The sequence below is a fragment of the Molossus molossus genome, unplaced genomic scaffold, assembly GCF_014108415.1.
Source record: "Molossus molossus isolate mMolMol1 unplaced genomic scaffold, mMolMol1.p scaffold_m16_p_1, whole genome shotgun sequence".
NCBI classification, from domain to species: Eukaryota; Metazoa; Chordata; class Mammalia; order Chiroptera; family Molossidae; genus Molossus; species Molossus molossus.
Window position 1 is genome coordinate 211,599,132 of NW_023425344.1, and position 22,425 is coordinate 211,621,556.

Consider the following 22,425-nt stretch of genomic DNA (forward strand, 5'->3'; position numbering starts at 1 on the left):
CTGTCCCCGCTCTCCGTGGGCCCGGGGCCCCGGAACTCCCAGCGAGACGCAGCCGACGCGGCCGCTGCCCCGGGCTGGGGGTCTGCGTGGCGGGCGTCCGCGGGCAGCCCTGTGCATATTGTTCTGGTGGCCGCGGCGGGCAGCGCAGCCCGCGGGCAGTGAACTGTCTGTGACCCGGCCGGCCCTCGGCTCTCGGCAATCCGCGCCGGGAGCGTCCGGAGGGGGCAGGGACGCCGGGCTCGGGCCGCATCCGCGCGGTCCCTCCGCCCAGGGCCGCGGCCTCGCCGATGTCCTCCGGCGGCGGGAGTTCGCCCGCCTCGCCCCCCTCTCCGCTGGTGGAAACCACATTTTGAAGATAGTAATTATCTACAATCGTTAAACGGCAGCAATTAGAGACTTCTTCTACTTCCTGAGTTTCCCAGTGACATTTCTATTGTTTACCCTTAATAAACCGGGAGGGAGGCTTCGTGGGATTAAGGCAGGATAAAGTGGGCAGGGCAAGGGGAGCAGAATGGGGGTAAAGTGGGGGGGGGGCGTGCAGGAAACTCGGGAGAAGGAGCAACTTGGGTTTAGTACTGGAGGAGAAAGAGTTATTTTTTCCTTTGGATGTGTCACTCCCGGGAACCCGCGCTTTCGTCCTTCTCTGTTGAAGGACCTGTATTCAGAATGTCCTAGGTGCTGATAAGTAGGGTTAGCACACGTGTGAGGAGTCATTAGTATGGAAAAACTCAGAACTCTGGAGTGTTTGATAACTGAACACCTTGAGGAAAGTGCTGACTTAGAAACAATTTTGGAGAAGAATTTTTAAGAGAAGCTTCCAGACAAGGTACAGCCCAGAGTTGTCTAGTCCTCACTTTGTTGCTACAACATTCGGGGCAATAGTATTGGAAATCTCATTGCCTATTTTGAAGCTGTGTGCTAATAAGCGTTTTTTTTCTCACCTGCCTCCAGTTGCACTTAAAAGACAGATGTTAGGGTTCACTGGAAGGAGGGAAGGATGACAGGAAAAAAGCCAGAGTTTAGCTTGTTTTATGTAACCTCAGCCCAACCTAATTTTGTGGAGTTTGGTTTTGTTTCTGTGGCTGGCTTCAAAGTATGTTTAACATTGTGAACCTGACAGGAAAGATTAACTTATGCCAGAACTTTATTTCATTATTTCCTTTTGAGGAAATCATTGTTGAGATGTTTCAGAAAAGCAATGTGTGAGTGGGCCTGGAGAGGTTTTGTGTTCATAGCTGGAAGTTCAGGGCATTTCAAAGCCCAGGGAAAGATTTATACCCTGAATTGTCCTGGTATCATAGGCTTACACTCAAGTAGGCTGTGTAAAGGCATGGCCAATTGCATGTGCTCTGTCCTTTACTAATGCTTTTCCAGGAGATCCTGTGTATGACATAGTTGGCACATAACAGGGTCCTTTACTAAAGCTTTTCCAGGAGACCCTGAGTATGATACAGTTGCCACTTAACAGGCACACACCAGTTATGTGTGCACCTACTATGTGCAAGCACTGTGTAGGCATTGAGGGTCAATAGTGAATAAGGAGTTTTCATTATAGTGTGGTGCAGCAGGCATAAACAGAAACATGTAAACAAATGAATAATAAATAACAACTTCAGATGCTGCCAAGTGCTCAACAGAAGTGGGTTAACTTAGGAAATGTCTGCTCTAGGCAGGTATTGAGTTCTTTGGCTAGGAGGCCTGGGCAGGTCTCTCTCTGAGGAAGTGAAATGTGAGTTGAGAAAAGACTGCTAAGAAGATGCTAGTTTGGTTTTTGAATACTTGAGAATTGTGGTTTCTTTCTTTCTTCTTCTTTTCTTTTTAAGAGTAGGTTTTTAACTCTCTAGCAATATTGAACACATAGAAGAATGCTGGTGGAATAGTAAGAGGGTAGGTAGAGTTTAAAAAGATCCTTAGGCCCTGGCCGGTTTGGCTCAGCAGTTGGAGCGTCGGCCTGCAGGCCAGAGAGAACCGGGTTCGGTTCCCGCTAAGGGCACGTACCTCGGTTGCAGTTTGTCTGTGGCCCTGGTTGGGTCATGCGGGTGGCAACCACTCGATGTGTCCCTTTCACTTCGATGTTTTTCTCTCCCTCCCTCCCTCCCTCCCTCCCTCCCTCCTACTCTATCTGAACAAAAAGTGGAGAAAAGGGTCCTTGGGTGAGGATAAAAAAACAATAAAAAGACCCTTAGAACTTGAGAGAGTGCCCTCCTCTCTCTTAAAGCAACAATAACAATCAAATAGAAATTAATATCAGTTTTGCATGCCTGATGATCTAGAACATAAATATTGGTAATTAGAGAATTTCTTGTAGATGTCCTTATTGGTAAAATTAATCTTGAAATCTAAAAATGCTCAATATTAATAGAAGCTTCTGCTTATAAAATACAGTGCCTTCCTTTTTTGAAACCGTTATATGACTGTCCTTTTTTTTTCTCTTCTAAATTTTATAGTAAAATGTCACTGAGAAATCCTGGAGCTCAGACTGAGGATATGTCTACAGTTATATATGTATTTGTGAGGAGCTTTATAAGTATATATCCATATCCATCTAGAAATAATTCTGCATCTTTTCATGTGTTACACAATATTAAGGGAATTTCCAGGTAGTTAGGATTTTAGTAGGATCATCACTTTCTTTGCAGGTAAGTGAAATTTAATTATTTCATGACTCCAGTGAATGTATCATAGTCACACTGTTTGTTGTGTCCATGATGTAATTGAAGGTAGAGAAAATTATTGGTCTAACTGTTGGGGTATTTTTGCTATTTTATTTATTTATTTATTTATTTATTTATTTATTTGGTACGTGCCCCTAGCGGGAACCGAACAGGGATTCTCTGGACCGCAGGCCAACGCTCCAACCCCTGAGCCAAACTGTCCAGGTTATTCTAAACCTCACTACACTGTGAAAGTTAGGGAAGTGTGTCAGGATTTGAGAGGCACCACAGTATAGTGGGAAGGACACAAAAGTCCAGTCAGGAAACCTGGGTTTTATTATAGCTTTCTTGCAGACTGGCTTTGTGATTTTGGCTTAGTCCTTCACTCTGTCTCTTTTTCTTTAGCACTAATGAAATATGATTGGATTTGGTATTCATCAACGACCTTCCTGGTTCATACTCTGTAATACTGTTTGTTCTTTGGCTGAAAAGTGGAAAATGTATAAACATGTTTTAGGTAACCTGGTTTGTGTTGATTTTGAATATTCTCAAGTTGATGGTGCTAGAATTTGAATGGGAACTTTATCTAAATAGCGGAAAAGACCAATACTGTGATTGTTTTTTATGAAGGAGATATGTGCAAAACAGGCTTTTTTTTTTTTTTTTTTTAAGTTGTAGTATCCATATATTTGGCTCACTGGTGTTTGGTTGTACATGAAGGCATTTAAATTTGGTAAAACTTTCTTTTCCAAATTTAAGAAAGCCGATGATGTTTTGAAATTAAGTGAAGTAGGCTGAAATAGCTAGCATAAGGAAGAGATAACCTGATAGAGTATTAGAACTAGAAGGAGCCTAAGACATCATGGTACATGTTCAGCCCATATATATATTTAACTGATAGAGAAACTGAGGCTGCAGGAAGGAAGGAGATTTTTTTTTTCTTTCCCCAAGTTAATGGCTGAGCTGTATCCCCACACTGCCAGGTCACTGCTTCCCCACTTCAGTGCTGTCAGTTCCCCAAAGCTTCATTTTTCTTGTAACTTGCATGAGGGGAGCTGAATTCCTTTCTGGATTCAATTTGAAGCATGCAGTACTCTTGCTGACTAATGGCCCATCATGGTTTTGGGGAAAATATTGCTTATACTCTTAGTTTCCCTAACCTCACAGTTGAATGGATAGTGTATTTTTGCAAGGCTTTACTTTTCATTTGATATTTCACAAATGTATTTTCATTGACTCTTTCAACCAAAGGTCTTGGTACCCTAGGGTCCACAGAAGCAATCCAGGGAGCCCTGGAACTTGTATGGGGGAAAAATTGCATCTCTGTTTTCACTATAACTCAAACTGAAATTTAGCATTTAACTCAATTATGAGAATAGGAAATGAACAGACTTGCTGCTAGATTTGTTATTTACTGCATTAATACAGAATATATACTATTTTATCACAATTTAAAACTGTCTTACATATAGTATAACTGACTTCACTTGTAATCCTTTGTATTTTACTTTATGCACTTAAAAACATTTTTCTTAGAAGGGTTCAGTAGGCTTTACCAGACTGCCAGTGAGATCCCTGGCATAACAAAGGGTTAAAAACCTCTACAAATGAAGGCTTACAAATATGCCTGCAAATGAAATATTTTAGTGGAAACTGACCAAGGTCTACATAAAGGTCAGGGAGTACCTGCTTTTCTTCCTTTCCATGGTACAGCATTGTATCAAGTAAGACAACGAGAACTGTTGCTTGAAGAGTTTATGCTCTTTACTTCTTTATTTAAAAAAAATTTTTTCGTGCGGGTGGCAGCCACTCGATGTGTCCCTTTCACGTCGATGTTTCTCTCTCTCTCTCTTCCTCTCTCTCCCTCCTACTCTGTCTGTACAAAAAATGGAAAAATGTCCTCGGATGAGGATTAAAAAAAAAATATTAAAAAAAAAAAAAAAAAATTTTTTCTTTATTGATTTTAGAGAGAGAGGATGAGGGAGAGAGAGACACAGAAATATAGAGGAGAGAGAACCATCAATTGGCTGCCTCCTGCATGCCCACTGGGGATTTGGCCCCCAACCTGGGCATGTGCCCTGACTGAAAATTGAACCAGAGACCTCTTAGAGCATGGGTCGATGGTCAACCCCTGAGCCACACCTGCCAGGCTTTTTACTTCTTCAGATAAATAGCTCCTGATTTCTAGATGCTGTTTTTGTTTTAACCTTGGCACTTTGCCCCAACTCCCCCTCCCCCTGGTAGTAATAAGAAACCTTAAAATGTACCTTAACACTTTCCCGTTTCTCATCCTCCTCTCTAATTTGGGCCCAAACACATCAAACACTAGTATCCTTCAATAACTAAAAGGCCTTTGAATTTTTTTTTTTTTAAATAAAATCTTTACTGTCAATCAGCATCACTTGGTGTGTGGGGTGATCTGAAGAGCTCAGATCTGTTGGTGTGGATAGAGTGTCTAATTCTGTAGGCTATTAAAGGTCATGATGTTCCTGGCTTTGGGTTGCTATATATTCCTTTACTAACTTTAGCCTTGTTTGGAGTATGTGGCTGTCTGTATGGTTTCTCGTCTGGTTTGCTCAGATTTATTTGTTTCTGTCTTTAACACACCAAGACAGAAACCTTCACTAGGACTTTTCAATTTTGGTTGTATTTCATCATGTGATCAATGTTTGGGGATGTTTTATGTAAACAAAAATAAAACCAGGTTAATTCAGGTCCCAGAAACTTTGCCAAACATCTTTTATGCAAAAGATAAAGCATGTACATAGACAACAGCAAAAAAACCCCAAAACATACCAGTTGCTATATTTGAGGAAGACTAATATTGTCACATTGGGGCAGTGGTTTTGTATCTGCTGTGTGGGGGAGCAGCAGTAGCCTCCCTGAAGTATATATGTAAGGCTGTAGGTTGGCTTTTAAATGGAGACCACGGAAACTTTGTGGACTTCATTGGTATGGGAGGAAAAGGTATTTTTAACTTCTTTTGATTTAATTAAAGGTTTCTCCTGGGTTGTGCAGAATCTGTTTTATAAAAAGAAAAGTGAGGGTAAGAGTGATTCCATTACTAGTTTTTACTGGACTTATTGTCACCTTTATCTTTTAAAAAATAAAATGAGAACACAGAGTGCTTCATATTTCTTAATTTTATCTAAATCAGCTATTTTAAACCACTGTCTCAACTACATATGTGATGATCAATTTTGAGGTAAGTGTCTAGTAATTTATGACAAGTAATAAATAATAAAGTGTGGATTTTTCAAATGATTAAGAGATGTCCCTTTAATAATGCCATTTTTTACCCACTTGCATTCTGATATGTTTTCTCAACTGGGAGAGCGAGAGGTGGAGTTACGTTAGTCAAGCCAGAAATTCATTCATTCAGCAAATATTTATTGGGTGTCTACTCTTCCACACATGGAGAATACAGCTAGGCAAGGCAGACATGTTCTCTGCCCTCGAAATTGTTATCTTATTCTTGTCACAGCCCTTTAGTGAACAGCCATTACTAATATACAGTTCATTTATTTATTCCACAAATATATGAGCATCTATATCCTGTACTCAGATGCAGTGGTGAGCAAGGCAGGACTGGTCATTTTCTGTGGAGCCTGCATTTCAGTTAGGGAGATAGAAAGCAATTTAGAGCATAATCTATGATGGGGGGACACATTAGCAGGGTCATCTAACCCTGTGCCTGGATGAGAAGACGATGGCTTGTGGAGGGGAGAGGGAAAGAGTGCTGTAGGGAGAGGAAACACCCTGTTCTAAGATGCAGAGGTGAGTGCTCCAAATGCTCCTCGGAGGACCAGAGCAAAGAGTGATTAAATGAAGTAACGAGAGAGATGAGAATGGGTGACAAGGTCATGAAGTTATTGGAAGGATTTTGAATTTTACCCTAAGGGCAAGGGAGACTGTATCTGTTTTCAGCTCTGAAATGGGAGTGGGGAAAGCAAAGAGAGAAGCTGAGTCTGGGGCCCTAGAGACAGGCAAAGAGCAAAAGGAGTATGAGCCAGCAGGCAGCTCTCCTGGTTCCAGTTTTCGGTTCTGGTCCCTCGTGAGACTGTTGCATCTCCTGCCCAGAGTTCTGTCTGATCGGCCACTCATTCATTCAGTGACCAGCACTCCCTAGGCACTTGACCATATACAGCAGCAAATGAGATAGACTGACCTTACCTGCGTGGCAGTAGAGCTAGCAAACAGGTAGACAAAACATTTAATCTCAGAGAGTGCTGTGAAGAAAATAAATTTGGATAAAGGAGAAGAAGGTGATTAGGTGAGTGGGAGTGGGGTCTATAGGAGCACAGTGCTAGGGATAAGGTAGTGGGGGTCCCTTGTAGACAGAATATTCAGGAAAAATTTTTCTCAGAAAATAGTCCCATGTCCTCTGAGAGCACCTACCTTTTTCAATTTTTATTTACTTTTTTCTGTTTAAGCCACCCTGCGGGGTTCTGCTCCTCCAGTCAAACGATTCCAGGTTTTCCATTAGTTAAGGAGGAAGTATGTACAGTTTACCAAAGGGAAAATAGAAGTGTGAGCAAACATAAGGACATGTATTTACTATCCCAAGACACAAACAGGGTTCAGTCCGCTGTGCTGCTCGCCACGTGCCTGGAGTGGTAATTACATCCTACTAGAGTTCATTGAAACTATCTGGGTTTTCCTTTGAAGTTTGCCCTTTGAGGGCAGGGACCATCTAATGAGGGCAGGGGCACTTTTTCAGGTACATGGTAGGTACTCAATGAGTGTCTTGAAGGAGTGGATTTCTGTGGCACACTCCAGCACTCACTTGGCACTGAGGTGTCTCTGGGGCAAAGGGACCAGATTCTGTAGCACAGCTGCAGCTTTCTAAACAATCCTCCCAACCTTAGGGCCCATGTTACAGGCTCCCTGCAGTACTAACCACCTACTTGACTGACATCAGATACTCCATTTTCAACCTTTGTTTGTTTTTCTTTTTGTCAGTCACCTAACAGTCATTTTGTCACCTGCAGAAAGTTCTGCTTTGAAGGGAAGCAGGCCATCTGTTCTGATTCCACCAGCTGCTCTGAGCTGCATTGCAGTGCACCACAGTGGCGTTGAAAGGCTGTGGTCATTAGTGCCTGCTAATGATGGCTGGAAATACTATGGAATACAAGCCTCTTGGATAACAAACCTAATAAATATGCATCAGGGGTATTTTCAGTAGCAGGTTTAAGACTATTGCAAGTCAGTCTCTATTGAGGTTTTATTTCCAAGCCATTCAGTTAATGCTTCTCACTCTCAAATACTTAGCTCTTTTTGTTCCTCCTTTTCTGCTCATGCAGAATCTGTGTTCAGGATAAGAATCATTATTTCAAGCTTTGTACTTCCATTGTAATTAATGCTGGTTTAACAGAATCCAACCAAAGCAGGCAGTTGTGTGTTTTGCTTCTAGGCTTTTGGTACAAAATGGTTGTTTCCTAATACCAAGTGCCTCAGAGAGCCTCAAAAGTTCGTCCTCCTTTCCCATCCATACCTGGCATCTTCTTGTGCTTCTTGCCACACAGTTATAGGACATGGAACTCATGTTGGGTGAGCAGTAAGGGTTTCTGGAACACTTGATTGATTGATTGAATGAATGCCTTGAGGAAAGGCTCTTTCTGCACAAGAGTTATAGACACAAAGGTGTATGCTTCACACCAGATCCCAGAAAATTAGACTGGATCTTTGCTGTAGTACATTAGATTACATTACAGTTTGGGTGCTTTTGCTATTACATGCTTTTGGATAGAATTCAGAATGGAATCTGTATTTTTTCTCGATGTGTTTCATGTATTTGTCAGTTGTTTATGCTTCTCAGCATAGTTTTTCACATACTTGAACTATTTTCACCTAATAAGCTTTCAGTTGTTTGACCCTTAAACCAGGTGTGAGGAATACCTGGCCCTTGGGCCATATAAGCCCCCCCCCCCCCCAATCAATACCAGCTAACATCACACACCTTACCAAATTAGCCTGACCAAATATAGCAGGCCAATTTTTAAGTTGATAATTTTTTATGGCCCGTGAATGATGATATAAATATCCAAATGGCCCTTGGCAGAAAAAAGTTTCCCACCCCTGCTTAAAATCATCTAATGAAAGGATTGTACCTAAAGGCCATGTTATTGAGGTGGACATTACCCAGATTTCCCAGTTGGTCTTGCAGCTAATTGGAGATCAGATAAGAGAACTCAGGGCTTTGACTTGATCCCATTTTGTTCTTCCCCTGTTGTCTTCAAATACGGTCTGTAGCCTGGCTGGTGTGGCTCAGTGGTTGAGCATCAACCCATACACCAAGGTTGCTGGATTGATTCCAAGTCAGGGCACATGCCCCAGTTGTGGGCCATATCCCCAGAGGGGGTGTGCTGGAGGCAGCCAGTTGATGTTGTCTCTCATCGATGTTTCTATCTCTCCCTCTCCCTTCCTCTCTCTCTAAAATCAATAAAGAAAAAAAAAATGTTAAAAAAAGACAGTCTGCAGTAGTTCCTTGTATATGCATGCTGGACCTCCCATAACAGATTCCCCCTTGAATCTGGGCTAGTTTTGTGATATGCTTTGACCAATCTGCATGAAGGAAATGAAGCTTTGTGACTTTGAGATATTGCCTTAAGGGTGACTTCTGTTTTTGTCCCTGTATTAGTTTGCTACAATGGCCATAACCAAAATTAATTTCCAGCTTAAAGAACATAAATTAATTTTCTTAAGTTTTGGAGCCTAAAGATACAGTATCAAGGTGGTCAGCAGGTTTGGTTTCTCCTGAGGCCTCTGCTTGGCTTGCAGACGGCTGTCTCTCGCTGTGTTCTCTATGTGCACTCACCCTGGTGGCCCTTCCTTTTCTTCTTAGGACACTAGTTGTATTGGAGGAGCAGAGATGAGCTGTTTCTATCAAGCTCTGACAAATTAAAGACTTGTGAGTGCCAGTTGTTTTAATCACTATGTTTGGATGGTTAGTTACATAGCAGTAGACAACTCAGACACCACAACATTCCATCTTTTTGTGGTTCAGTTGTCAGAGTGGACAGACTAATACAAAATAATTCACTGAGTTCTTGTTGAGTTTCCATTTTCTTCAGGTTACTGATTATTTTAATAAGCAAATTTTAGCTCTTTAGGTGAGTTATTCCAAATATTAAATACTATGTGGTCTGAAAATCTTAGCTAACAAAAGCATTTGTGGAATAAGTTTATCATGTGCAAGTCACCTATGAGTCTCTCTGCATTTGTTAATCTCCATAATCAGTATTATCCCATGAAATTTATTGAGAGCAGTTGAAGAATGGCCTAGCTTATCTGAGAACCATGCTTCTGGGAGACTCGAATATAAGCAGCTTTAACCCAGGACAGCTAATGTGTGACACAAGTTTGCAGGCTTTTAAAGGCTACCTGACATGAAATACAACTAACAGGTTTGAGTATGGGAGGTCATCTACACAGGCACAAGGTGGTGAATGGGCCAGAAGAATGTTTTAACACTACGTTTGGAGGGTAAAATGACAAAAAGCTCATTTATAATGGTTATTCCATATGGAGGTTGCAGGCACAGTTTCAGCTTTCTGAGAAGACGGGTCTTTTCTCAAGACAGGTCTTTTTTTTTTTTTTTTAAACCCTCACCTGAGGATATATTTTTATTGACTTTAGAGATGAAGGTGGGTGAGGAGGAGAAGGGGAGAGAGAGACAGAAACATCAATCGGTTGCTTCCTGTACACACCCCAACTAGGGATAACACCTGCAACCTAGGTATGTGCCCACAGCCTTTTGGTGTATAGGATGATGCTCTAACCAATTTAGCCACTTGGCAGGACAGCTCTTAATTTGAAATCTCCAAAAAAGGTCTGCATTTTCTTTTTTGTCATTTATTTCCTCCTACCTTTCTCAGCCATGGGAGTGGCTCATACTGGCCCTAGCCCTCCCCTGAGAGATGGTCATGGTGGGATAAAGACACCATTCCTTCAGGAATGTGCTTTGGAAACTTGTGCTGGAACCTACGAATGTTTTGGGGTTGAACCCCACCCAGCAGGGCAATCAGAGATCAAAGAACTTTTATGCTCTGAGCTAGCTGTCCTCTGGAGCCTCGCTTTCCCTGACGCCCAAGTGATGTTGTCCCATGTGCATGATCCACTGACAGAGAGGATCTGCAGCCCCACGGCCCTCCTTCCCTAGCTGTAGAGAACCGTCCATGATCACCCTGGGGGAGGAATAACTAGGTGCTCCTCCTCTAGGCCAATTTTTGCAGACCAGGGAGGAATAATGGTGCTTCTTCTCTTGGCTGTCTCAGGTTCAGCTGTGCCAGCAGCAGAAGTGCCAGCAGCAGCATAGAACAGCCCCTCTGGTGGTGTATTGATCCTGTTGCCAGGAGAGCAGGGCAGATTTATATTCTTGCGATGTTTGCAGCAGGTATGGGGTCTCTGATCACTGTCCTCTTTGCTCTCCCTACTTGCCCATTGCTCTCATGTCAACCTCTGCCTCATCTTCAGGGCTTTCTGCTCCTTTTGAATTGAAGTGCAGGTCATTGGTCAGAAGCCTACAGTTTAAAATCATCATTAAAGAGGGAGCAGCAGGATCTGAGCTTTCTCTTTCTCTCCTGCAAGAATGAGGAATTCTGACGAGGTTGTTGCTACCTAGTGGCCTGGTTCTTTCTCACTTTGGGGAGGTGCACAGAGATGATGTCTTCATATCCTGTATTGAGTGCTAACTCTTAGCCAGGTCCTTTGCAAAGTGCTGCTCATGCTTGGCCTTATGTTCTAACCAAGGGCAATGGGTACCAACACTCATGCTTGGCTGTTGAGAAACTTGTCCAGGTTTGCTGGACTGTTACGTGACGGAGCCCTGATTCAAACTCAGGCCTTTCTGACCCCCAACACCCTTGTTCATAAATCCTGCCTCTGCTGTGTATGTGGTTTTGCACTTTATTTTTTAACCAAATCCTTTTCATACTGGGTATTCTCATTAAACACAACGAAAAACTTTCATTCATTTAATGAAATTACCAGTAAAGTTAAATTTTTTAAAAAAATGTTTATAACTTATATGAACTTTTGCCTACCTATGTATTTTGCCCACTTAAGTATTATGCTTCTAGTGTATTTAATATATATATAATATAACTCCAGAGAGTAAAAATATGAGTTCTCTTCATATCTGCCTTCTTATTTCACCTGACTATATTCCAGTTAAATTAATGCTTCAAGGAAAACTTGCTTTTATAATTCAAAATAATTCAAAGTTTATTTCTCTGTTTTTGAAGCTGTTCATTGAGGCATTCTTCTTGGAGAACAGCTCTTTAATCTCATTAGTTGTGGCATGCCCCCTGAAATCTTTCTTTTCTCATTTGTTGTTGTTGGTGATAATTTAGGCTAGCATTTATATTTTGTTTATAGCTTAGGAAAGGGGCTTCAAGCACTGTCTTCTCAAGTAAAGGTCTGTCTTTGCCTGGATATTGATGTCTCTGCATGTTGATTTTTCCTTTCCCATCTCTTGATCTTCCTGTTGGTATTGATTAAGGGAAAAAACCTTCATAGCTCCTCTTCATCTCCTCACTAACAGTACTTGATACAACTTGTTCTGGCAGTGGCACTAGTTCAGCTAATCCGAAAAGCACAGGCCAGGAAAAGTGCCTTTTATTTGTTTATTCTAAGTGTTAACTTAGACCAGATGCCAACTTTAAGGCTTTGATGGAACTGTTGACTTAGACCCTTCTGGAAGCTGGCATAGCTTCATGCTGTGGTTTTAACCTTCCTGTGAAGGCAGTTAAGCCTTTTCGGTTACAGATGTGGAGAGGCACATGGGACTTATAATTTCTGGAAAAAAAAAATCTTAATAAACATGTGTCCTAAGATATCAGAAAGCAAAATACCAAAGGACAAATACAGCATCTTGATAAGCAATATTAGATGTTATATGGAGAAAAACCAGAGACTTGGAAGTGCTGCAGGGAAGTAATTCAATCAGGAGGTTCTGATAATGTAATAAACCACACAAGGGTGAAACTTGAGTGGTTTACGCACACTAGAATGCCCTTCAATTGAATTATTGTCTTAAAATGGTTGTCTGCCCATATACTACTATTTTAAATATTTAAAAAATAAAAGCTCACCTTTTCCACAGCTGCAAGAGAAAAGACACCAGTCTCATCACCTTAATAAACTGTGTGCCCATCCCCACCCCCCTCCTCCTGTGACTGCCAGAGCTCATGTTTTGGGTTTATTAGTTGGAAATCTTGTTCCAGATAATTAAGCATATAGACTCTGTGTTGTAGAAGAAATCAAACTGCTCCTCAATTGTGCTGAGTATGGTTTAGCCTTGGTGGCAAGCCTGCAGGCTTCTTTAACTCCGAGGGGTATCCCCATACCCCCCACCCACTGTCCTGCCCAGGAAGAGAAGAACGTGGTTCTCCTGTTCACCTGTTCTTCAGGAGCAGCTGGGTAGTGATGCTTCTCTCTTTGTAGAGAATGAGGTCTGAGCAGAGGGCCTTTCCCCTTACTGTGTGCTACTGGCTCCTGAATAATTTATTGACTGTAGGAAGCAGAATTTTGGGTCCCTTGCATGGTGTGAGAAGCTTGCAAGGGGGCCAAAAAGCCTCTGCCATGTGCTAGTTGCTCCATCTCAGTGGGCCTCGGAGGATGAGATGTCATCCACATTAGAGAAATGGGAAAGCAGAGATGAGGGGAGATTTGAGTGACTCCTATGAGCCTGCACAGTTGTTACTTATTAAAGGATTTTGAAATTTTGGAATTTGAATCCAGGTCTCAGATTCTAAAATGTATGCATATTACATTTCTTACAGTCTATATAAATCTTACATCACTGTCAGTAATAAATTGATAATGATCTGAAAGGTGTAGCTCTTATTGTGTGGCATTAGGTTCTGATGTTGTGTTTATAACAATAGAAATGCTGGCTATTTCCCTGCTGGACTGGCAGGGATGGGGTGGACAGTGGTGTAGGCAATTGCCCTGTGGGGACCAGCCCCTTCTCACTGCTTGATGGCTTTGTCTGCTAACACTTGTCTTTATGTTCCTCTCCTTCAGGCCCACGGAAAGGGTCAGAGGATGCCTGCCCCTGTTTTTCCTGTTACCTCCATTCAGGTCAAATGTGGACAATAGCACTCTACTGCCTCCGGAGAAGGGCTCTCCAGGGCCCCTTAAACTCAGTTGAAGTGACTTTTTCTCTGATCTAATTGTTTTGTTTTATCCACTTGAAGACTCATTATGTTAGTTACCATAAATCCCATACTCTTTGAGATTGCTTGTGTAGTAATTTCATCCCAATTTCTCCTCGGGTTAAAACACTTTTAAGTTATATGTCATAGACTCTTGTAAGTTTTAGATGTCAGCACTAATCATTTTGCTTTTTTCCACTGACAGATTTGTAAATGAAAAAAATTTTAAGGCAGACCTCAGCTAACACAGAATTAATTTAAAAAGTTGTATGCTAAAAATATGATATATAAAAAATGTTAATAAAATTTTGTTATTATCTATGTACAAACATATTTTATATACTTCATTTTATATAATATATGTCCTGCTTTTTTTTTTTTTTCTTACCCAAGGACATTTTTTGTTCAGATAGAGTGGGAGGGAGCAAGAGGGAGGGAGGGAGGGAGGGAGGGAGAGAGAAAGAGAGAGAGAGAGAAACATTGATGTGAAAGGGACACATCGAGTGGCTGCCACCCGCACAACCCAACCAGGGCCGGGGACAAACTGCAACCTAGGTACGTGCCCTTAGCGGGAACCTAACCCAGGTCTCTCTGGACCACAGGCCAACGCTCTAACTGCTGAGCCAAACCGGCCAGGGCTATATTCTGCTTTTTTAACATATGTTTTTTTTTCTTTATTTATTTTGAGAGAGAGAGAAAAGGAGAGGGAGATAGAAACATCGATGAGAGAGAACATCAATTGGCCACCTCCTGTGTGCCCCCCACTAGGGGTTTGGCCCACAGTGTGGGCATAATGCCCTGACTGGGAGTTGAAGCAGTGACCTCCTGGTTCATGGGTCGACACTTAACCACTGAGCCACACCAGCTAGGCTGTCCTGCTTTTTAAAGTGTTAGCTAACTGATCTTCATTTTAAGAATTTGATTAATGCCAGAAAAACATTTCAAGTAAGCCAGATAAATATTTTTTTGATTAGAGAAGCTATGTTTTAATAGATTATCTAACACAAATTCTTTTTTGGGGGTGGGGTGAAGTAGCAGGAATTGCTATGTGATTTCTAAGGTTCTTATCTGTTCAAATAGGATATATGAGAGGAGAAATACAGATTTATTATATCCACTGCTTGAGATCTTTAAAAGATCTCTGAAAGGCCAGTATGTGTGCTAAGGGCATGGCTTCTGAAATTAAGTTTCATAGGTATTTAGAAGAAAGGACACTTTGAAAGACACTGAATTCTAAACATATCTCACCCAGTCCAGCCCAAAATAATTTACTTTATTGCCCTTTGGGCCCATCTCTCTGCTCCCCACAACATGTTCATAGAATTTTTTTCCTCTTCTTTTCTTCATATTCTGTGCTTTTGCACTGAGGTTCCCTATGCTCCATCCTGCTCACCTGCTAGGATTTAGCTCAGGTGTCACTTCCAGCGTGAAGTCCTTTCTGACTCTTCCTCCTTTCTTTTCTAGCCTGGAGCATTCATTTCTGATGAGCTCCTGTGCTTTATAAATGTCCCCTTCTTTTTTTTTTTTTTTTTTGCATTTATCTTCAGATACAGTGGGAGGGAGAAAGGAAGAGAGAGAGAAACACATCGAGTGGTTGCCACCTACACGACCCCAACTAGGTCCGGGGACAAACTGCAGTCGAGGTACATGCCCTTAGCGGAAACTGAACCCAGGACTCTCTGGTCTTCGGGCCAACACGCTAACCATTGAGCAAAACCGTCCAGGGCTAAATGTCCCTTTCTTAAGGAGCCCCTTCAGGTCAGTGCCAGGTTTCACTCACCTGCGCTCTCTCTAGCACCTTGTGTAGGTCAAGGATATTCATCTAGTGGATAAAGAAATGCTGCCCTGGAAATACAAGCATTCTAATGTGGATGGCTTTTTAACCCCTTATTTTTGCTCCCTGCTCTGGTTTTAAAGAATGTATCATTAACTTTTAAATAGGTATTTGGTTTATGTATATTGCTTTAATTAGCTTTGTCCTGTTTGCATCTTCCAAGTTGCAGAGTTCTTCAGCACATAAACATGATGGGTGCTCACTGATAATTGTTTGGCTTTGAAATGAGATGGTGGTGAATTTTCATTTTTCCTTTTGAACTTTAAGAAAGAGAAGGGTAAAGTGGATGAGTACAGGGATGTGGTCTGAAGCTTACAGTAATTTTAGCTTTAAATGATCTTAGTGTGTAGTATTAAAAAAACTCCCTAGAAAGATCAACAAACCGAAACATGTTTTGACAGTGACAAATCTTTATTTTTTAGTCAAAATTGGCTGCTCTGGTGTCTTATCTTTTCACTCTGCATTCACAGATAAATATTCTTTCCATTATTTTTTTCCTGATGCTTATCATAGTTGGCTTTTGTGTTCGTATGCTGGCTGGGTCTGTGCTTTTTTCATTCTGCATCTTCTTTCCTAGTCCTGTCCTTTGATTTTTTTAGACAGCTTTGTGTTTATAATGTATGTATGATATTTGTTGTTTAGCCAATGCAATGTGTTCTTTTTATTCTAATTTAATTAATTAATTTTTGTTACAGATGTTTCTTCTTTTTCCCCCACAGATACTCCCCTTCCCCCTCCCCACCCTGTCGCCAGCTTGGTTGTCCATGTCCATTGTTCATGCATACATGCATATGCGTTCTGTGCTTTATCCCTTCCCCCAACCCCCTCTTCTGGGAATTGTCAGTTTGTACCCCACTTCCACATCTCTGGGGCTACCCCATTCCTCAGAATGTTATGTTCATTATATTCCACAAATAAGTGAGATCATGTGATGCTTGTCTTTCTCTGCTTGGCTTGTTTCGGTTAGGATAATACTCTCCAGGGCCCTCCATGTCATCTCAGAGGATAAGAGATCTTTCTTTCTTACAGCTGCATAGTATTCCATTGTGTGTATGTACCACCGCTTTTTTATCCATTTGTCTACTGACGGACATTTGGACTGTTTCCAGATCTTAGCTATTGTAAATAGTGCTGCTATGAACATGGGGGTATATATATTCTTTCTGATTGGTGTTTCAGGCTTCTTAGGGTATATTTTTAGAAGTGGGATCACTGGGTCAAATGGAAGTTCAATTTTTAATTTTTTGAGGTAACACCATAATGTTTTCCACAGTGGCTGCACCAGTCTGCATTCCCACCAGCAGTGTACCAGAGTCCCCTTTTCTCCACGACCTCGCCAACACTTGTTTGATGATTTGTTGATGGCGGCCATTCTGACAGGTGTGAGGTGATACCTCATTGTTGTTTTAATTTGTATCTCTCTGGTGATTAGTGATGTTGAGCATTTCTTCATATGTCTCTTAGCCATTTATTTGTATGTCCTGTTTGGAGAGGTGTCTATTCAGCTCCTCTGCCCACTTTTTAATAGGGTTCTTTGTCTTCCATTTGTTGAGCTGTATGAGCACTCTATATATTATGGAAACTAACCCCTTATCTGATAATATCATTGACAATTATGCTCTCCTATACAGTGGGCTGCCTTTCCATTTTTGATGATTGTATCTTTTGCTGTGCAGAAGCTTTTGTGTTTGATGTAGTCCCATGTGTTCATTTTCTCCTTTGTTTCTGTTGCCTTAGGTGATGTATCAGTGAAAATTCTGCTGCATGTGATATCTGAAATTTTGTTGCCTACAGTTTCTTCTAGGATTTTTATGGATTCATGAGTCATATTGAAGTCTTTTATCCATTTTGAGTTTATTCTTGTGTATGGTGTAAGTTGATGATCTAGTTTCATTTTTTTTGCATGTAGCTGTCCAATTTTCCCAGCACCATTTATTAAAGAGTCTGTCTTTACTCCACTGTATGCTCTTGCCACCTTTGTCAAATATTAATTGAACATATTGTCTTGGGTTCATTTCTGGATTCTCTATTCTGTTCCATTTATCTATCTGCCTGTTCTTGTGCCAGTACCAGGCTGTTTTGATTACAATGGCTTTGTAGTATAACCTGAAATCTGGTAATGTGATCCCTCCAACTTTGTTGTTCTTTTTCAAGATTGCTGTGGCTATTCGAGGTCTTTTTTGGTTCCATATGAACTTTTGAAATACTTGTTCTAATTCTGTGAAGTATGCCATTGGTATTTTGATGGGGATTGCATTGAATCTATAGATTGCTTTGGGTAATATAGACATTTTAATGATGTTACTTCTTCTAATCCATGAACAGGGTATGAGCTTCCACTTTTTTATATCTTCCTCTATTTCTTTTTTTCAATGACCTGTAGTTTTCTGCGAATAGGTCTTTTATTTTTTATTTCTTTAGTTAAGTTTATTCCTAGGTATCTTAATTTTTTTTTTGCCGCAGTGGTAAATGGGATTGTTTGCTTAGTTTCTGTTTCTGTGAGTTCATCATTGGTGTATAAGAATGCCATCAATTTCTTGATGTTAATTTTGTATCCTGCTACTTTGCCAAATTCATTTATTAAGTCTAGTAAATTTTTGATGGAGTCTTTGGGGTTTTCTACGTATAGTATCATGTCATCTGCAAATAATAACAGTTTCACTTCCTCCTTTCCAATTTGGATCCCTTTTATTTTTTCTTCCTGTCTGATTGCTGTGGCTAAGACTGCCACTACTATGTTAAATAAGAGTGACGAAAGTGGGCATCCTTGCCTTGTTCCTGTTCTTAAGGAAAATGGTTTTAGTTTTTGCCCATTGAGTATGATGTTGGCTGTAGGTCTTTCATATGTGGCCTTTATTATGTCTAGATATGATCCCTCTAATCCCACATTGGTGAGCGTTTTTATCAGAAATAGATGCTGGATTTTGTCAAAGGCTTTTTCGGCATCTATTGATATGATCATGTGGTTTTTATTCTTCATTTTATTTATGTGGTGTATCAAATTTATTGATTTGTGAATATTGTACAGCCTTGCATCCCTGGGATGAATCTCACTTGGTCATGGTGAATAATTTTTTTTGATGTATTGCTGGATCCGATTTGGTCGTATTTTGTTCAGGATTTTGGCGTCTATGTTCAACAGGGATATTGGCCTGTAGTTTTCTTTCTTTGTAGTGTCTTTTTCTGGTTTTGGAATTAGAATTATGCTGGCTTCATAAAACAAGTTTGGAAGTCTTCCTTCTTCTTGAATTTTTTGAAATAGTTTGAGGAGAATGGGTGTTAGTTCTTCTTTGAACGTTCGGTAAAACTCCCCCGTGAAGCCATCCGGGCCTGGGCTTTCGTTTGCTGGGAGAGTTGATTACTTCTTCAATTTCCTCTGTTGTTATTGGTCTGTTCAAGTTTTCTATCTCTTCCTGGTGCAGTTTTGGGAGACTATGTGTTTCTAGAAATTTGTCCATTTCGCTTAGATTGTCGAGTTTGTTGCTATATAATTGTTCATATTAGTTGTTAACAATCTTTTGTATTTCTGTGGTGTCAGTTGTTACTTCTCCTCTTTCATTTCTGATTTTGTGTATTTGGGTTCTCTCTTTGTTTTTTGGTGAGTCTAGCTAAGGGTCCATCAATCTTGTTTATCTTTTTGAAATACCAGCTCTTTGTTTCATTGATCCTTTGAATTTTTTTTTTTTTGTCTCTATGTCGTTATATCTGCTCTGATCTTTACTATTTCCTTCCTTCTACTTGCTCTGGGGTTTTCTTTTTGTTTGCTCTCTAGTTCTCTAAGTTGTGAGGTTAGATAGTCTATTAGAGATTTTTCTAGTTTTTTGAGGTAGGTCTATAGTGCTATGAACTTCCCTCTCAGAACTGCTCTCGCTGCATCCCATAGATTTTGTGTTGTTGTGTCTTCATTTTCATTGGTTTCCAGGAAGTTTTTAATTTCTTCCTTGATCTCCTTGGTAACCCATTCATTGTTTAATAACATACTATTTAGCTTCCATGTGTTCAAATGTCTTTGTATGTTCTTCTTGCAATTGATTTCTAGTTTCATGCCATTGTGATCTGAGAAGATGCTTGATATGATTTCAGTCTTCTTGAATTTGTAGAGACTTAGTTTGTGCCCTAGCGTGTTCTGTTTTTGAGAATGTCCTATGTGCACTTGAGAAGAATGTGAATTCTGCAGTTTTGGGGTGTAATTCTCTGTAGATATCTATTAAATCCATTTGGTCTAGTGCTTCATTTAGAGTCTTTGTTTCCTTGCTAATGTTTTGTCTAGAGGATCTATCCAGTGATGTCAGTGGGGTGTTGAAGTCCCTTGCTATGATTGTATTGCTATCAATTTCTCCTTTGAAGTCCTCCAGAAGATTTTAAATATATTTTGGTGCTCCTATATTGGGTGCATATATGTTTTTCAAGGTATATCTTCCTGTTGGATCGATCCTTTCAATATTATGTTGTGGCCTTCTTTGTCTCTAGTTATGGCCTTCATTTTGAAATCTATTTTTATCAGGTATGAGTATTGCTACGCTAGCTTTTTTTTCCTTTCCATTTGCTTGGAAGATTTTTTTCCATACCTTCACTTTCAACCTATGTGAGTCTTTTGTTGTGAGGTGGGTGTCTTGTAAACAACATATAGATGAGTCATGCTTTCTTATCCAATCAGCTACTCTGTGTCTTTTTATGGGATCATTCAGTCCATTTACATTTAAGGTGATTATTGATATGTATTTATTTATTGCCTTTTTTGTTTAGTGTGGTTCTATTTTTCTTCCCATTTCTCCTGCTAATTACAGCAGTCCTTTTAACATTTCCTGCAGTGCTGGTTTGGTGCTAATGTATTCCTTTAGCCTTTTTTTGTCTGGGAAGCTCATTATTTGACCTTCTATTTTGAATGATAGCCTTGTTGGGTAGAGTAGTCTTGGATTCAGATCCTTGTTTTTCATGACCTTGATTACTTCATCCCATTCCCTTCTGGCCTGTAGTGTTTCTTGTGAGAAGTCAGCTGAGAGCCTTATGGGGTATCCTTTGTAGGTAACCTGTTGCTTATCTCTTGCTGCTTTTAGGATTCTCTCTTTGTCTTTAATTTTTGGCAGTTTGATTACTATGTGTCTTGGTGTGGGCCTGTTTGGGTTCTTCTTACTTGGGGCTCTCTGTGCTTCTTGAACTTGAATGCCTTCTTCCTTCACCAAATTAGGGAAGTTTTCTGTCACTATTTCTTTGAATATATTCTCTAGCCCTTGCTCATTTTCTTCTTCTTCGGGGACTCCTATGATGTGAATATTATTATGTTTCCCGTTGTCCCACAGTTCTCTTAAGCTGTCTTCCTGTTTTTTAATCGTTTTTTTCTTTTTGTTTTTCTGATTGGTTGATTTTTTTTCTACCCTGTCTTCTAGTTCACTGATCCGGTCCTCAGCTTCCTCTACCCTGCTTTTTAGACCTTCCGATGTGTTTTTCATTTCTGATATGTCATTCTGCATTTCTTCTTGGTGGTTTTTAATTTCCAACTGGTTGATATTCAACATTTCTATGTCTTTACTCATGGTGCTCATGTCCTTACACATGCTGTTTAGCTTCTTCAAGATCATGGCTCTGAATTCTAGTTCTGTTAACTTGCTTAACTGCATTTCATTTATCTCATCTTCGGTAGAGGTCTCTTGTTCTTTCATTTGGCTTTTGTTTCTGTTTTTCACCATTTTGGGTATGTGGGCTTTGGAGTCTGCCAAGTTTTCCCTGTGGGTGTTAGTGTTCTGCTGTTTGTGACTCCCTCTCCTGGGTTTGGATGAGGTAGGGAGGACCTGCTTTAAACACCACTGTCAAGTCTTACCTTTCCTTGTTAGAGTTGCTAACCCAGGGAATGGTAGTTATCCTCTAGCTTTTTTGCCTGGAGGCTACTAGTAGTGGTCACCCAAAGAACCTTGGTTTCTGACTTGACTGAAAAACTTCCTCAGGTGCTCAGTGTAAAAGGATTTCCCAAGGGTGGGGCAGATGCTGGTTGGTAATGGGCCTCAATTAGCATTTCAGTGGCCACCGGGTGTGGTTGAATCTCCGAGGGAGGGGCCGCCGCCTCTCCCCAGGGCCCTGGGAAGGAGTAAGATGACCACAGTCCTGCATGGCTGCACTCAGCAAAAGCTCTGAGCACCCTCCAAATCCCGAGTGTCCCCACACAGTTCCAGTCCAGTCTACCTTCCCTCTGTCGGATCCCAAGGTGAATGCCTGCTGCCAATTTAGCCTCTCTCCGGGCTTTGCGTCGTGGAGCCGCCTGGGACTTTAACCTGAGGGCGCTGCTCCCAGCTAAGGGTGGCTGAGGCTGCAGGACCAGCCGAGGGCGTAGCACCCAGCTGATGTGGCAGCAGGACCCAGCCGAGGCAGCTGCTGGTCCCAGCCGAGGCCACAGGACCCAGCTGAGGGCGCAGCTTCCAGCTATGGCAGCTGGCCCCAGCTGAGGTCTCTGGACCCAGCCGAGGCGACAGCAGCTTCCAGCCGAGGCCGCTGGACCCAGCCGAGGGCGTAGCGCCCAGCCGAGGGCGTAGCGCCCAGCCGAGTTCGTAGGGCCCAGCCGAGACAGCCGCTGGTCCCAGCCAAGGCCACAGGACCCAGCCGAGGGCACAGCTTCCAGCCGAGTCCCCTGGTCCCAGCCGAGTCCGCTGGTCCCAGCCCAGGTCGCGGCTCCCGCCCCCCTCTCGCGTCCTCGCAAGCCTACCAGGATTGAGTCAGTGTCCCTGGTTATGTGGTCCTCCATGCTGCCTTTCAGTTGCCCCTTCCTGACGATTTGTCTTTATTTTCG

General features: G+C 41.4%; 1 protein-coding gene across 1 annotated transcript in view; it reads left to right on the forward strand.

The window, feature by feature from the left end:
- PELI2 (pellino E3 ubiquitin protein ligase family member 2) overlaps nt 1-22,425 on the forward strand; it is a 199,689-nt gene that overhangs the window by 849 nt on the left and 176,415 nt on the right. The gene's annotated exons all lie outside the window — the stretch shown is intronic.